Genomic DNA, 15,761 nt, shown 5'->3' with positions numbered 1-15,761 from the left:
GGCGCCCCTCCTCATCTCTCTTTAGATGAGACTGGAGTTGGGCATTTTCCCTCTCCTAAGTGGAAGCCTAGGGCCAGCTGGAGTTAATTCCCTTCCCCCCAGGACAATTAAGTTCTGATAAGGCTCCAGCAGGTTAGACTCTCGTTAATTAGTTTCCTTTTAAGACTAGCCTTGTTAAGAAGGAAAGCATGTTCTAGTATATTTCAAGAGGGTTCTTTCCTCCCTCTCCTTGCTGGAAGCACAGGGGAATTTTTCTTCAGTATTTACTGTGAGAACCTGGTAGAGCTACTGAAGGTAAATCTCAAAGTGTTATGGGGGCTTCCCTATTAATGAGTCCCGTTGGGGTTTTTAACACTCAGACTTGTTTACAGTGGACCTTCAGCAATTTGTCAATTATTTTTCAGGTTTTCTCCGCTTACACTGGGTCCTGTGATCATTCCTCCTTGTGAATCTCTGCTCTGGTAAGCCAGAAGAATCTTCCTGTCTGTTTTTCCATATAAAGGCATCCTTCTGTCTGTGTCTTCCATCTCTAAAGGATCCAAGAAGGGTTGTTGATTGTTCAATCTGTTTCACTTTTTACTTATTATTAGGACAGAATGGTAACTTTCAAGCTCCTTACATGTGAAACCAAAAATTGGAAGTCTAAAATATTTTTTACCATAAAAATGGCATTCTACCTATAATAAAAAGCTTAATGTGATTATCCAGAATTAGTGTACCTTATTGATACATCAGAAGATACCAAAACAGTAACATCTCCTCGGATGATATAGCTTATTTCTATAATTAAATGCCCTTGAGAGTTGCCAGCTCTAGTGGTTTGCTTTTTTTTATTTAGACACAGATTTATTCTGAAGTCACCAGGTAGCCAGTAAATGAAGTTGTTAACTGCATATACTGTGGTGATCCCTATGGAGCTGTGATTCATTTTAATTTACGATATGCCGAGTGATGTCAAGTATTTTGTGCCAGACTCAGGCTGGCAATAACCAATGGAATGGCTAGACCAAATTTGGGTTCCTGAGATTGCAATACACCCTCAGCAGTAACTGTAAAGAAACCTTTGAAAAACAAACAATGGAAGGTTTAATTTCTCACTGGCCTTGGAAGGCACATGACCTATCTGGGTCCACACATTAAGGTCTCCACTAGAAAAAAAGAGTGCGGCCTGGCTTTCTGATTTTATTGGGGTGAAAGATGAGAGCATAGGGTTTTGTGGACTCACTTTTTTATTGGTGAATTTGAAACATAAGAATGGCAATTTAAAGTTTGGAAAGAAACAGGTGGTGCAAATGATCCGTTATGGCACTCAACCAAGACTGCCAAATCAAACAAAGGAGTGGGGTGTGCGGGTATGCTGCTGGGTCGGGGTCTTCATCTACTCCCGTGGCCATGGCGGCAATGCATTTATTTGAGAGAGCTGTCTTTCGAAGTGAGTCCCTCAATAATCAAAACATAAGTCAGGTGCTCGCATTACAAGAAAGAAAAAACAACTTTGAGGGCTTCTGTTGCATCAAGATTTTCACAATTAGCTATATGTTTTGAGATGTAATACCCATGTATTATTCCCACACACTTGGCACATGGACATGGGAAAACTGAGAAAAAATGGAAATACAGCTTCAGTGTCTGCTTTTCACTTGGTTGGTGATGTGCGAATACTACACAGAGATTAGTTCTGCACAATCTCAAGACTTGCAATGTTTTTAGCAACCTGCGGAGACTACAAATTAGAGTAGAATAATCACTGGTTTCTCTGTTCTAACACAAAAGCATTAAAATACTAGAAAAGCCTTTTCCAAATGTTCTATTGGCAAAATCAACTTACCTACACTTGCCTTAAATTAGAATGATTTGTTAAATGTATATTTATTTTCAGAGAGAAGGAGAGAGAGAGCATGAGCAGGGGAGGGCAGAGAGAGAGGGAGAGAGAATCCCAAGCAAGCTCTGCCCTGTCAGCATGGAGCCCAACAAGGGGCTCCATCCCACAAACCATAAGAAATCAAGTCGGTTGCTTAACTGGGGAGCCATCTAGGTCGACTTAAATCAAGTTTTGTATGTGTGTGATGAGCTTTTAAATTTGTTAAGAGAATTAAAATTCTAGAATGTGTGCATCAGAAATACAGTAAGGGAGTGTTAATTGGTCCAGCCCTTATGCTGATCAGTTTTTCTCTAAAGGCCTCAGACTGCTTCAGTATCTCCAGTGAACCCCTAGTCTCACTAACCAGTTATTTTCAGTTTGTAGGCAGCTCTGATTTCATAGATAGGGCTTCCTCATATTGAAATCTGAATTTACTACCCATAACTTCCAACTGTTCATCTAAATAGTGACATTGATCTCACACCCTACAGGATCTCCTTTTAATAAGGTAAATGTCTATGAGCATTTAAAATTATTTTCATATTTTTCTATGAACCTCTTCATATATTACTATGCCTTCAAAACCTCTATGCTTTTCTCCAAGAAAAGGAGTACCTAAGTGTGATTGTCCTAAAATGTAATTGCCCTTAAGAAGACACAGGAAAGTATAAATAAACTTATAGAGGTAGTTATCCTTTTTAAATTTCAGATCATTGTACCTTGTGAAAGATTTTTAAAATTTTTTTTTAAATTTATTTTTGAGAGAGACAGAGACAGCATGAGCAGGGAAGGGTCAGAGAGAGAGGGAGACACAGAATCTGAAAACAGGCTCCAGGCTCTGAGCTCTCAGTATAGAGCTAGACAAGGGGCTTGAACCCACAAACTGTGAGATCATGACCTGAGCTGTGTCAGACGCTTAGCGGACTGAGCCACCCAGGTGCCCCTGTACCTTGTGAAAGTTGATCTTCCTTCCTACACCTCATTTTCCTAGGGCATAACATGGAGATGAAAATGTAGTACATTCAACTATGAGTTTGAATTGAGATGTGTATCATACTTGTAGTATTTATCACAGTTATGTATGATTTAAATAATCAAAACCATTCCAGTCACATTATAGGAGACTTAAATGCTCACTGTTATTCATTAAGTAAATATTTATCAAGTGCTTTCATAAATACTTTCTGTGTAATGAGGTTTCCACAGTGATCAGAATAGTAAGTATTCTTCACAGAGATTACATTCTAATAGACTTATATTCAATAATTCTCAAGTATGTATAGAGCTCAGAATGGATCTTGGCATATAGAAATATTTTCTCATTTTGTCTGTGTTTGATTTTCCTGGGCCTGAATTCAGGATAGTGTGTGTGTGTGTGTGTGTGTGTGTGTGTGTGTGTGTGTGTGTGTATGAGCGAGAAATATTTGTACTATACAGTCCATTGTTCTAATATTTGCATTGCTTTTCAGATATTATTTTATTTACATGGCATTTTCTAATCAAAGAAATAGACAATTTTAAAATTAAATTCCAAAATTTTGCTGAAAAAAAAAAAAAAGACCCAAATCATTATTTGATGAGACCCTCTCTTATTAAGGATAAGTGAAAAACTACATGGGTGGCCAAAGGCCGCAGAGTGGGCCAAACCAACATGAGATTTTAGATGCTCTGATGAATCAGGAATGCTCACCGATCATTCTGCATAAGCATAATCAGAGGCATTCATAATGAGAAGATCTGTCAGCCTAAGCACAGGTCGCTCCTTCCAGATAAACACTGTTCGGATAGCACACTGTGAGCAGACTAATCCGCTTGGACCATCCCAAAATTCCCATTTCTCCTTAAAGGTTCCCTGAAAAGACTTCTACACGTGATCTCTGAGATCTAAATACACTTAAGTTTCACTGAAGAAATACTAAGAGTCAACAAGTTAAAATTAAAATTATTAGCATTAATGTCTTCCTCCTTAACTGCATATGAGAGGTTATGAACATTGACATGAATCTGACATCAGAAAAATCTTGTGATTTAAAGTATTATAGAAGACAGAGTTTTTGGCAAGTTCATTTAATTAAAGTCTAGTGGCCTTAGTATTACTGTAAACAATGGAGTTTAGAAGCCTAGTCTGAGCTTTCAGGATTGAAGCAATAAATTTGGAACCCAAAATCATTTAGGATTTTTATATGGTTCCATTTCTAATAGAGAATATAGTTAGATTAAATAGAATAGGAAACTTTTTAAAAAAGGGGGTTCCTCTATTCACAAAGAACATAATTGCATAGAAATGGATAATGAACCATATTTATTTTATGACCTATGTGTTCTATTAGCTTGAAATTAGGAGAATTCATAAGGAAATTTCTGTAAGAAACTTGCTTACCATTTACCATATACAAGCAGGCTTGGGGATATATGGCATTGTTTAGCTCAGTAAATAAAATGTAAGAGAATAATAAAATGTGAAGAAGAGGGAATAGTGTATACTAAGTGTTCCAAGAGAAAAATAGAGATGAAAGGTATGAAGGAGGGTAAAAAAAATTTTTTTTTCAAAATTGGTGATAAGTTTCTATTAAAAATGCTTCTTATTTGAAAGAAGTCACTCTGAGGAACCTAACTTTGTCTCTATCAAAATTTTCTTCATAAGCTTTAAATATTCTTTCTGGCAGATTTCATGCATATTACTTTTTTGTCCTCACTCTCACACTCTTTAAATCAACTTCAATGTCAATTTGGAACTTGGATTCTAAAATAGTAGTCATATACATAATTTATTTTTAATTTTTCCAGATTTTTACAATGATTCTGTCAATTCTTTATGTTTAGGAACCTCTTTGAAGATTTAATATCTTACCTTCAGTGAAAAAAAAATTTAATAATGTGCTGGTTGTTGATCCAGTCAATTGTTAAATATGACTGCAGCCACACTTCTATCACTGCTTATTTTTAGGAGGACATATGTATCCACAAATCAATTATTATATAAATTTAGTATTAAATTACTAAACTACTTAATAATATTCTTAAAAATATGAATACTGTCACAACCACCTCTTTCCTGTGTTATACAAAGATCAGTATCATTTAGCATTTTTCAGAATATCATGAATACAGACTACACTTTATAGGATTATGTAAAAAAGCCTATGTTGCTGAAGGATGAGTTTGCTTTTCATTTTGAGAAATGTGTTTTAGGGCATATGTCTTTGTTAGTGACCACCTTATGGTTAATTACCATGAACATATTAAAATTCAGGTTTCTCAATTTATCTAAAATATGGCTCTGAACAGTATCACTCCCACATCCCATCTTTCTAACCCCTAATCTTATATATATACATATATATATGTATATATATATGTATATATATAAAACTATCCATATATATGTATCCATTTATCTATCTATATATCCATATGCCGTATATATCCATATATATAAATGTGTTATATAACTTACCTATTAGTATTCTTTTAATTTTTATTTGTTTTAATTTTAATTTACATATATATTTTTTGTTTATTTATTTTGAGAGAGAGAGAGAGAGAGAGAATAGGAGAGAGAATCCCAACAGGCTCTGCAAGGTTAGTGCAGAGCCTAACATGGGGCTTGAACTCACAAAACCATGAGATCCTGACCTGAGCCAAAATTAAGAGTTGGGCTGAGCCCCAATATTTTTTAAAATTTTGTTTATTTATTTTGAGAGAAGGAGAGAGAGTATGCACATGCATGTGGAAGGGGCAGAGGGGCAGGTGGGAGAGAAAGAATCCTAAACAGACTCTACACTGTTCTCACAGAGCCCAATGCAGGACTCAAACTCACAAACTGTGAGATCATGACCTAAGCTGAAATCAAGAGTCACATACTTAGCCAACTGAGCCACTAGGTGCCTCATAATATTCTTAATACAAGAAATTAAGACAGTTGGTTTGAGATGGTAATCCTTTATGGTAATTAAATGCTGGAAAAGCAATTTTAGATATAGTTGATACAAAGGACAGAGATGTTGTCTAGATCATCAATAGAAAAATAAAAAGTCAAAAGATCTATGGACTTCTTACCTCCTCTTTTCTCAACATTTAACTCGGTCTGAATCCTTTCTCTGGTATCAGTGACTTCAAACCTAGACCAACTGTCTTAGCAGCTACAGCCAGTCAATGGTAGTGGCAAATTACTATGTTGACACAAGTCAGTACCATAAGGCCAGGGATTGGCCAACATTTAGCTTTTTTCCTATTGATCTAATTCCATATTCAAATTTCCTTTAACATATCTCTACCCATGGAACCTTATAGCATTTTTATTTATGGCATTTGAAATGTTTTTCAACTACACTATTTCTATTAACCAACAGCTGTTGATTTTTAGAGGGTCAAAAATGCTAGAGCTAATTGCTTTTAATTTTACATCAGTTAACTAATTTCTAGCCCAATAGGATGTCCCCTTTCATTAACGTGTGAGAGTGTCTTTTAATAGCCGCAACCCAGCTGGCTGTAGCGAGGGCAAAATCACACTTAATCCAGTTTTAAAATCTGTTTATATATATTCCCCCATTGTGTAAACTCCAAATGATATACATGAAATGTTTTTTTGAATGCCATTAATAGGTGTTTCCTTATCCCAAGAAGTACATTTGATAATCAAAACGTTGAGATAGTTAGAGGATAAAAATGTATGAAAGCCACTTAGAACTACTTAAATGTAGGGATTGGAATGAAAAACAAACATCGTTATGGTCACTGATCTTTGCTATATATAAGTAGGGTACATTTTTCTTTTTTTAAGGTTTATTAATTCTGAGAGAGACAGAAAGCACAGGGGGAAAAGGATAGAGAGAAAGGAGAAAAGGCATCTCAAGTGGACTCCTCACTGGGCTGCTGTTAGTACAGAGCCTCGTGGAGGACTGGGGCTCGATCCTATTAATTGTGAGATCATGACATAGGCTGAAATTGAGATGGACACTTAACCACCTAGGTGCCCCACCTAGGGTACATTTTAAGAAACTAAGTTTTATCTTATTCAAAGAAATGGAGTAATATGAATGAAAAGAAGAAAAAAAAAACCACGTAAGAAATAAGTTATTTGTACCTTAAACATGCTTCTAAGTTTAAAGGAACAAATTGTAATAGGTCTATCTGAAGTAAAATTAACCATGACAATCATAGCTCAAAGTTTATGGTGAATGTTACCATCAAGAGTAGAAAACAGAACAAATAGCAAGAGTTTCAATATATTAAAATCGTTTAATTTGCCTTTATCAAGTCAGAATGTAAAATTTCAGAAAAATTACACAAATAGATCCCTACTTGTCTCTTACAATATAGCCTAATTCTAAATCCTTCATAAGATGCCTTTAAAGTATTTGTTTTTGTCACTGAAAGAATTAAACACATAAAAAATATAGTTTGCCATAAATTGTCCCTAAGTAACTCTCTAGAACTTCTAAAACTGCCATCAACATGTTTAGAAAAAATGTTTGAAGCTCTTACTCATAAGACAAATGATCTACAATTTATATGAACACTAGACTTTTTAGACATTGAAAAATATCATCTTATAAATACCATAGATTCTTGTGGTACAGAAAGGGGAAGAATAATTTTATGTCTATCCTATCTTTTACATTTGAAAAATAATCAATCCTACTTGGCAGCAAAAGGGCTTTATGAAATCTATGCTCTAAACCAATAGGGCAAATTCCCCCAGAGCACCCTTTCAATTTCATTTCCAATCCTACAGGGGGGATTAGTGTAGCTTTATCCTGTGATAGACAGATATATCTTTTAGGATGTGGAGACTTAACATTTAATAGACAGGATCTGTGCGGTCGGCTAGAGCTAAAGTGTATTGTCATTTATATAGTCAGGAAGTAGATTTTTTGTTCATTTCCTCATAATAGGTCTGTTAAACACATAATGTTACATTTCATCTCCTTCATATATTTTATACACTAAGAGACTGGAGATTTCCCCAATAATTCCAGTAAAATGTCTTCTATGTGAATAAACACAGGTTTAAATAAAATACAGCATGATTTTAGGGCTGTGTATGTTCTGTGTTGTGAAGAAGGACAGATGCTGAGTCTCTCCTGGGATAGTCGGAGCATTTTCCCAACCAAACCAAGGCCTTTAACTGGAAAATCTAATATCTATGGTTTAAAAGTTGGGGTCATGAAGGTGACTCATTTAATAGCTATGCCTGTGCTGTTGAAAGTGAAGAATACTTCTAAGAAGATAATATGGAATAGAAAACTAGATGAAATGTATAAAATTACAGAAAGCCCCAAAGCTCAGATTTCCCCTTATCACAGAGACATAGTTCATAGTTAAACTGATACATAGCTGAAAATAATATCTAAGGGCAGGTTATCCTGGCTTGATTTAAGGCAATGAGCCATGGGCCAGAATTCTGTTGTTCTCTTCATTCAAAAACAATTTTAAGTTCTGTTACTTTGCTCCATATCCTAAGTATAGAATCTGACCTACCTCTTCACTCATAGTGTCTGGTGATAGAGGCAAAAATGTATATAATAATTTTGAAAGTATAATTCTCCTTAACATAAAGCATATACATCACATTAACATTAAGATTTATGTGATGAAATGAGTGATTTTGTGGACTAAGAAAATAAATGGAAATAGAAAAGAAATGGACACAAAATAGAATTTGGGATGTTTGGTAGGTTTCAATTATTCAATAGATTTCACTTTTAGACTAAATTTTAATTCATTGAAACATAATGTGGCATTTGTTTTCTTGACTCATTTTTCTATTAGGTTTATTCATAGGAAATGATCACAAATACAGAAATTAAAAGCTCAATTCAGGGGCGCCTGAGTGGTTCAGTCTGTTGGGCGTCTGACTCAGGCTCAGGTCAGGATCTCGTGGTCTGTGAGTTTTGGAGTCTCCTTCAGATTCTATCTCCTTCTCTCTCTGCCCCTCCCCTGCTCATGGTCTGACTCTCTCTCTCTCTTTCCCTCAAAAGTAAGTAAACATTAACATTTTTTTAAAAAGCTCAATTCATTTGGACAAAATATGAGTTGTCCTACCGTTATACAAGTGGGGAATAGGCAGTAAAAGTGGCAGTAATAAAAAACATGGTGTGTGCTCCTAAAATACTAAGGAGGTAAATTTAGAATGATTGGTAACAGGCTAGAGGAGGAGGGGGAAAACTCTAGAATAAATCTCAAATGGACGGTGTGAACTTGACAACGAAAAAATATATAGGAAATAAATACCAAGAAGGTAAAAGATGAGAAGTTCTTTGAAGATGTTAAGAATGAAGTGTCAGCTCCTAGGACATAGTAGTACCTCAGATCATTGTCAGATAAATGACAAACTAGCTGGAGATGTTTTGCAGGAAACTGACCCCATAAATCTGGGCTTGAAGAAGGAAAAGGGAAGTATATATGGCATAGTTAGACCTAAATGAGTCATGAGAGCAAACAAGTAACAAAATTTATGATTTGGAGCCATCCAACATTTAACTGCCCTTCTTAAGTGGAGGACACACTATTAAATGTGATACTGAGGGGACATAGTGATATCATTCCTTCCTCAGGACATGAAAGAAAAAGATTTTCTCATTGTCTGCCTCCTGGCAGCACATGGTCAACATTCAGATACCTAAATGAGTTTTTGTTGTCCTCTTGTTTTGTTTTGTTTTGTTTTTATTTTTAATAAGCTGCATGCCCAACATGGGGTTTGAACTCATGACCCTGGGATCAAAAGTTGATAGTGACAGTGCCAGCCAGTCACCCCCAAATACCTAAATGAGTCTATCTTAGACTTTGTTATGGAGCTCATATTACAAAAATAGAGGACTTGATTTCTCTAATGACTGGGTATTCGGAGATGTCTTTCACGGGGCATCCTGGCCACAGTGTTTAGAAAAGCTATCATTCTATTTCCTAACCCTTGAATCTGCATTAGAACTAGTTTAGTTCCTGCTCGTTTCCCAAGTAAATCATCTAAGACTCTGTTAGATTAAATGAGATGTTGATATTAAATTCCTTTTATTCTTAAGACTGTTCGTTTCCTGTTTCTTGCACATAAAAATCTTGACTGGAATATGAAGCATGCAGAATGAGAATTTTGGTGGGCTACAAACCCTCAGAAAACTCCATTTTCCACAGCCAATCACAGTGAAATATAAGGACAAATAGAAAACCCCTTGACCAATTATGAGTTCACTATAGTCAGACCAGAAATGTTTTTGCTGGTTTTACTTTGTCTCAGTCCATGTATTAAGAATAAAGCTTATCAGACTACCTTATCAGATGATACACATATATCCCATTAACTGATTAGAGACTCATAATCCAAAGGTGCTAGACTTGTCTTAGCATACATGAGCATAAAAATATATTTCCAATAAACATATATATCAGGCTGCCTTCCTTTTTTATATTTCTCCTGTGCCCTTGTTCTTATAGTTCCTTGGGATAAATGTAAAATTTTTGTTATTCTGGTTCTTTACAACAAACTTCAGCAAAGCTGTTTTATAAGTGAGTCCACTGGGAAATTTAAATATAAACAAATAAAATGACTGTTGGTTACAGAATGACCATTCTACCCTAAATCATATTTTTGGATAAGACCTGCTAGACCATTTTTCTGGCTCATGCATACTAGAATCACTTATTTTTTCTAAGATAAAAATGAATTGATTAGTCATCAAAGAGAATTATAATTTCCACTCAAATTTCATTTAAAATATTTTTCATGTTAACCCCCTCACTATCTATAAGTAAGTCAGCTTTAAAAAAAAAATTAACATTTATTTATTTTTGAGAGAAAGACAGAGCATGAGCAGGGAAGGGGCACAGAGAGAGGAAAACAGAATCCAAAGCAGATTCCAGGCTCTGGGCTGTCAGCACAGAGCCCTACATGGGGCTCAAACTCACAGGCCATGAGATCATGACCTGAGCCAAAGTCCCATGCTTAACCAACTGAGCCACCCAGGTGCCCTGTAAATCAGCTTTTTTAAAGCATCATGAGTAATAAACAATCAAAAATGGTTTGATGCTTGTACTTTACAGAATTTATTATATGGCTATTAATGTTAAATTGTGACTTAGAAGTGTTACAGTGTCTGCCAATTAGGAAATTTGTCTAACCTCTGGATACATTTTCTTGCATTAGGAAGGATAGATGGATAGATGGATGGATGGATGACCGACTTAGTAGCACCTATAGGATGAGCTCTTCCCCTTTCAGGGATTTTTAGCCCTCCTTTGGTTGGTGTTTGGTTGCTTTCTGTCACACACAAGCAGTCCAGAGAGCCACAGAGCTATGGAAACTCAGGGTGCATGTCCACCTTGTGCATGTCCAGTTAGTCTGGGCTCTGATCCTTCAGGTCTGGATTTTCTGCCACATAGCTTCATATATGCTTCCAAGTCTGAGGCCCTCCTTGGGAGGGCAGACTGCACTACACATGGGGAAGAACTCTAAGTCCATAAAATGGCCCATTGGAAACATTTCTAGGTGTGGGGTGGGGGGAGGAAAAGGTGGTAATGCTTTTGTTGCCCCCAGAAAGGCCTGGTGCCACCTCTCCCTGTACTGTTGAATTCCAGCTTCACACCCCAGAATCCAAGGATTCAGATTTTGAACCCTAACTTACCATGTTGTTAGGAAGTCTATTTGCTTAATGTATATAATACTTAAATATTTAGACATTGGTATTCAGGCAAACTTTATTCCAGCATTTGGCTCCAAGTTTTACAGATAGGCCTACACGTGTTCATGGGCACTGATCAAATGGAAATTTTAAACCAGACTCCTATCTGATAACTAGACTGTGGAAGACATTGCTTTGTTTAAGTTGGACTATTGATAAAGGTGAAATCTGTTCTAGGCTATACAGCTCGAAATTTTAAAGTTTTGTTTTGCTTTAAGAGATTTTTATTTTTATAAACCCTCAGAAAAGTGTTCTAACTTTAGAGATTGTATGTATAAAACTCAAAATACAAAGTATTTCATTAATTTAAGAAAAATTACCTGTAATAAGATGTCACAGGAAAGAAAAGGAATAATGGGGACATTGAACATCAATTTCCTTTTTTGATATAGGAGAAATCATGTAGTTTGTATATCTTTTTTACTTAATTTCTTATTATGTGTAATTCAGCCCTTTTTATACTAGATAGTGAATTTATAATAATTCACAACAGTCCATTGTGTGGATGAAGATTTTATAATGTATATGTTTTTATAGACATTTTGATAAATTGGTGTTTAGATCATTTAGGTCTTTTTTATTATAAATAAATGAAAAGGTGAATATATTAATAATTGAAATTTTTTATGTTCTTTTATTTATTTTTGAGGAACGGAGAGAGACAGTGGGAATAGGGGAGGGTCAGAGAGAGAGGGAGATACAGAATGTGAATCAGGCTCCAGGCTCTGAGCTGTCAGCACAGAGCCCGAGGGGAGACTCGAACCCACGAATACTGAGATCATGACCTGAGCCGAAGCTGGACTCTTAATCGACTGAGCCACCCAGGCATCCCTATATTAATAATTTTAAAGGGGAATTATTAATTTTATTTTACTCACAAGAATTTCTGAATATAATTCTATGAATCGAATTTTGTAAATATTTTTCAGACTCTTTTTACATGGTCTTAAATGTTCCTTCCCAAATTATCTACTATTTATACTCCAAACAATGAATGCTTGTCTCAGTACAGTTGGGAGTAATGTGATAGATTAAGATAAAGAAGTTGGTAAGTCTTTTTAATAACATCCCTGAGTCCAGGATACAAAATAGATATTAGCAAAGTTTCAGGTAAAATATTAAAAAACATATTTACCCTATTCATCCATTTAAAAAGTCTTAATGGAAAATTACATTTTTTATTTCATCTTGATTGTGTCTTATAAATGTCCCCTAATTTCCTAAATAAACCTTAATTTGGCCTTTTTTTCCCCAAAATTTTGAGGAGATTTAAGAAGCTTTGATACATATCACTATTAGAAATTTCAGTAGAAATTTTAAGAGAAGAAACTCCCTTCACAGAGAGTCTCAGGAACAGACTCTCATCTACACTGTGAGATTATAGTCCTGATGAGAAATAAGAAGGAAACAGAATTGAACTCAAGCTACTAGCTGGATTTTCGGATACTGACAGAAAACTTGCACTGAAACTGCAATTGTTTCTAAATTCCTTCTAATACTAAAATTTTACCACTTAAAAAGTAAACTTAATATTTTCAAGTTATATCACAAAGTTGCACTTGGCCACAACTTCAAGTTTTCATTACAAATTTCATTAATGTTTATGATCACTTATTTTTTACAGCTTCTGGCACTTTTGAGTAAGCAATCCTTGAAGCAATGTCACTAATTCTGGAGTAAGGCTCCAACAGCCTACTTATTAAAGTTGCCTTTCTTGACTTGGGGGAAATTTTAAGTTCACTGGAAAGGTATGAGTTAGAAATATTGTTCTTTAGAATTTTGTTTAGTATAACCTTCCCTTCTAGATAATCTGTCCTAAATTTGCCATGGTGGTTTTTTGTTTGTTTGCTTGTTTGTTTTCATCTTGTTCTTTCTGAGAAAAGCTCTTTAGATTGGAAATCTGGGGCTGCAAATGTGATTTGTCCATTAAATACCTTGCTTTGCTGAAGGGAAGAGGGGCATCCAAGAGTATTAATGTTCTTATTATTTGGCAAAATATACTGAGTTATTACAGGGAATGATAAAGACTAACACCTTTCTTGTGTCTCACAGATAAATCATAACAGCAACTGTAATACCATTTAATGAGCATCTGGTACGCATTGAATGTTGAGTTTCATTATCACATTCATTCAAAACTCCCAGCACCTTTATTAGACAAGTGCTATCATTATTGCTGTGATTTTTCAGATGGGAGCCAAGTGCTAATTAACTAGTTTAATAGGAATACTACTAAGTGACATAGCAGGGAACTAAAACTAGTTCTCAGGGACTCCAAAGACTGTAGACTCAAGAGTTCAGATGTTCTTAACTATCATAGCAAGGCTTTTTTTAAAGAAGGGCAAATGGTTTCTGATAGTCATTTATTGAGTTTTACAAGTTTTGATGTACAGCTGTTTTGAAGTGTTTATTGTTGGATAAAGATAAAGGAAAAATCTTCTCTTTTTGGAATCTTATTGGGGCTGGAAGGACCTAGCGGTGCACCTGATCCAATCAATTATTTTAGATAAGTAACTGATGTCCAGAACACTTTAGTGACTCGTTTAGGAGTTGTGGTTCATGATTACATAACCAAAATCAAAATGCAGTTCTCCTGGATTCCATTATAGTGCTTGTATGGTAATACCAGTTTCTAAGCAAAATCACGGGGTGCCTGGGTGGCTCAGTTGGTTAAGCATCTGACTTCAGCTTGGGTCATGATCTCCGGATTCATGAGTTCAAGAACCGCATCAGGCTCTGTGCTGCCAGCTCAGAGCCTGGAGCCTGCTTCAGATTCTGTGTCTCCCTCTCTCTCTGCCCCTCCCCCGCTCACACTCTGTCTCTCTCTTTTTCAAAAATAAATAAACATTAAAAAAATCATATACAAAGTTTGAAGTAGATGGTGATTTAACTAGTTAGCTTAAAGTCTTTTCACATGGCTTAGAAAATGAATGATAAATATGATTTTGTGTAAGTGAGCAAAATGGTAGATCCCAAACATAAACCTCACTTAATCTAAAAGATGATATCAATTGAAACCACTCAGGCATCGGTAATATAACATTGTGTACAAATTTTACATGAGGAAATACTGTAATTTGTTTCTTAAATATAATCCAGTTCCAATTTTAGTGTTTGATAAACAAAGTGATATTGTAAGCGTAACGGCGGCTTTGCTTTCTGTCTCAGATTCTCTGCCTCTGTGAAGAATCACAAAAGTTGTTAACAAAACCTCTTTCTCCAATGAGAAATTTTTGATTTAATTCCATACTAACCAGTTAAAATTTCACCTTACTCATCTTTATAAAGACAGAAAAGGCCATTAGCCAAGGTTTGAATGAACAAAGCGCAAGCTTTGATTTTAGTTCTCATTTGGTATTGTTTGTGAAACTTTGGGCCTGGTAATAAAATCATGCTAGAAATGATAGACAAATTGTAAATTGTGATAGCTTTCTTGACGACACTCAGAAATATCTATCAAAACTTAAAGTGCACAAAGTTTGTTTTAGAACTGTATCTTTAAAAATGTAGGGGCGCCTGGGTGGCTCAGTCGGTTAAGGCTCAGTCGGTTAAGGCTCAGTCGGTTAAGCCTCCGACTTCGGCTCAGGTCAGATCTCACGTTCGTGGGTTCGAGCCCCGCGTCAGGCTCTGTGCTGACAGCTAGCTCAGAGCCTGGAGCCTGCTTCCGGTTCTGTGTCTCCTTCTCTCTCTGCCCCTCCCCCTCTCATGCCTGTCTCTCTCTGTATCAAAAATAAATAAAACATTGAAGAAAAAAATAAAAATAAAAATATATATTATAGAAGTGCTTACATGTGTGAACAAAGATTCCACTGAAGGCGCTCACAGTAGCAGTGTTCGTAATGTGTGTGTTAAAATCATGTAGACTTTAGTCAATAAGTGAGTGGTTAAATAACATATTGGGTATCAGTATCATGAAATATTAGCATTTATGAAGACTGAGATTAAACTATTAGTGGTAGTATAGAAATTTGGGCTACCATAGAAATATCTCAAACACATATATTTTAAATTTAAAAACTTTAAATTGCAGAAAATATACAATTCAATGTGTGTTTTGATTATATATGTAGATATAGATGATATATATATTTGCAGAGATAGCTGGATATAAACACAAAATTATTTACAGGTAAGAGAAAGTGGGAGTAGAAAATTTTTTACTTTGTAACCTTTTGGCATTCATATTTTGTTTTACTAAGTAAAGTTATATTGGGTTGTATTGG

The 15,761-nt window shown here is 35.4% G+C and overlaps 1 long non-coding RNA gene across 1 annotated transcript in view; it reads left to right on the top strand.

Annotated features, from left to right (window-relative positions):
- The first annotated feature begins 410 nt into the window (after positions 1 to 410).
- Positions 411 to 15,761, top strand: part of LOC115272142 — a 228,181-nt gene continuing 212,830 nt past the window's right edge. Inside the window, exon 1 of the long non-coding RNA XR_003900269.1 lies at positions 411 to 461. This is a non-coding gene — a long non-coding RNA (uncharacterized LOC115272142). The remainder of the gene's footprint in view (positions 462 to 15,761) is intronic.

This window comes from Suricata suricatta, chromosome 11, assembly GCF_006229205.1.
Source record: "Suricata suricatta isolate VVHF042 chromosome 11, meerkat_22Aug2017_6uvM2_HiC, whole genome shotgun sequence".
In the NCBI taxonomy this organism is placed as follows: domain Eukaryota; kingdom Metazoa; phylum Chordata; class Mammalia; order Carnivora; family Herpestidae; genus Suricata; species Suricata suricatta.
The sequence above is the reverse complement of the archived record's forward strand: the minus strand, read 5'-3'. Positions and strand labels throughout refer to the sequence as shown.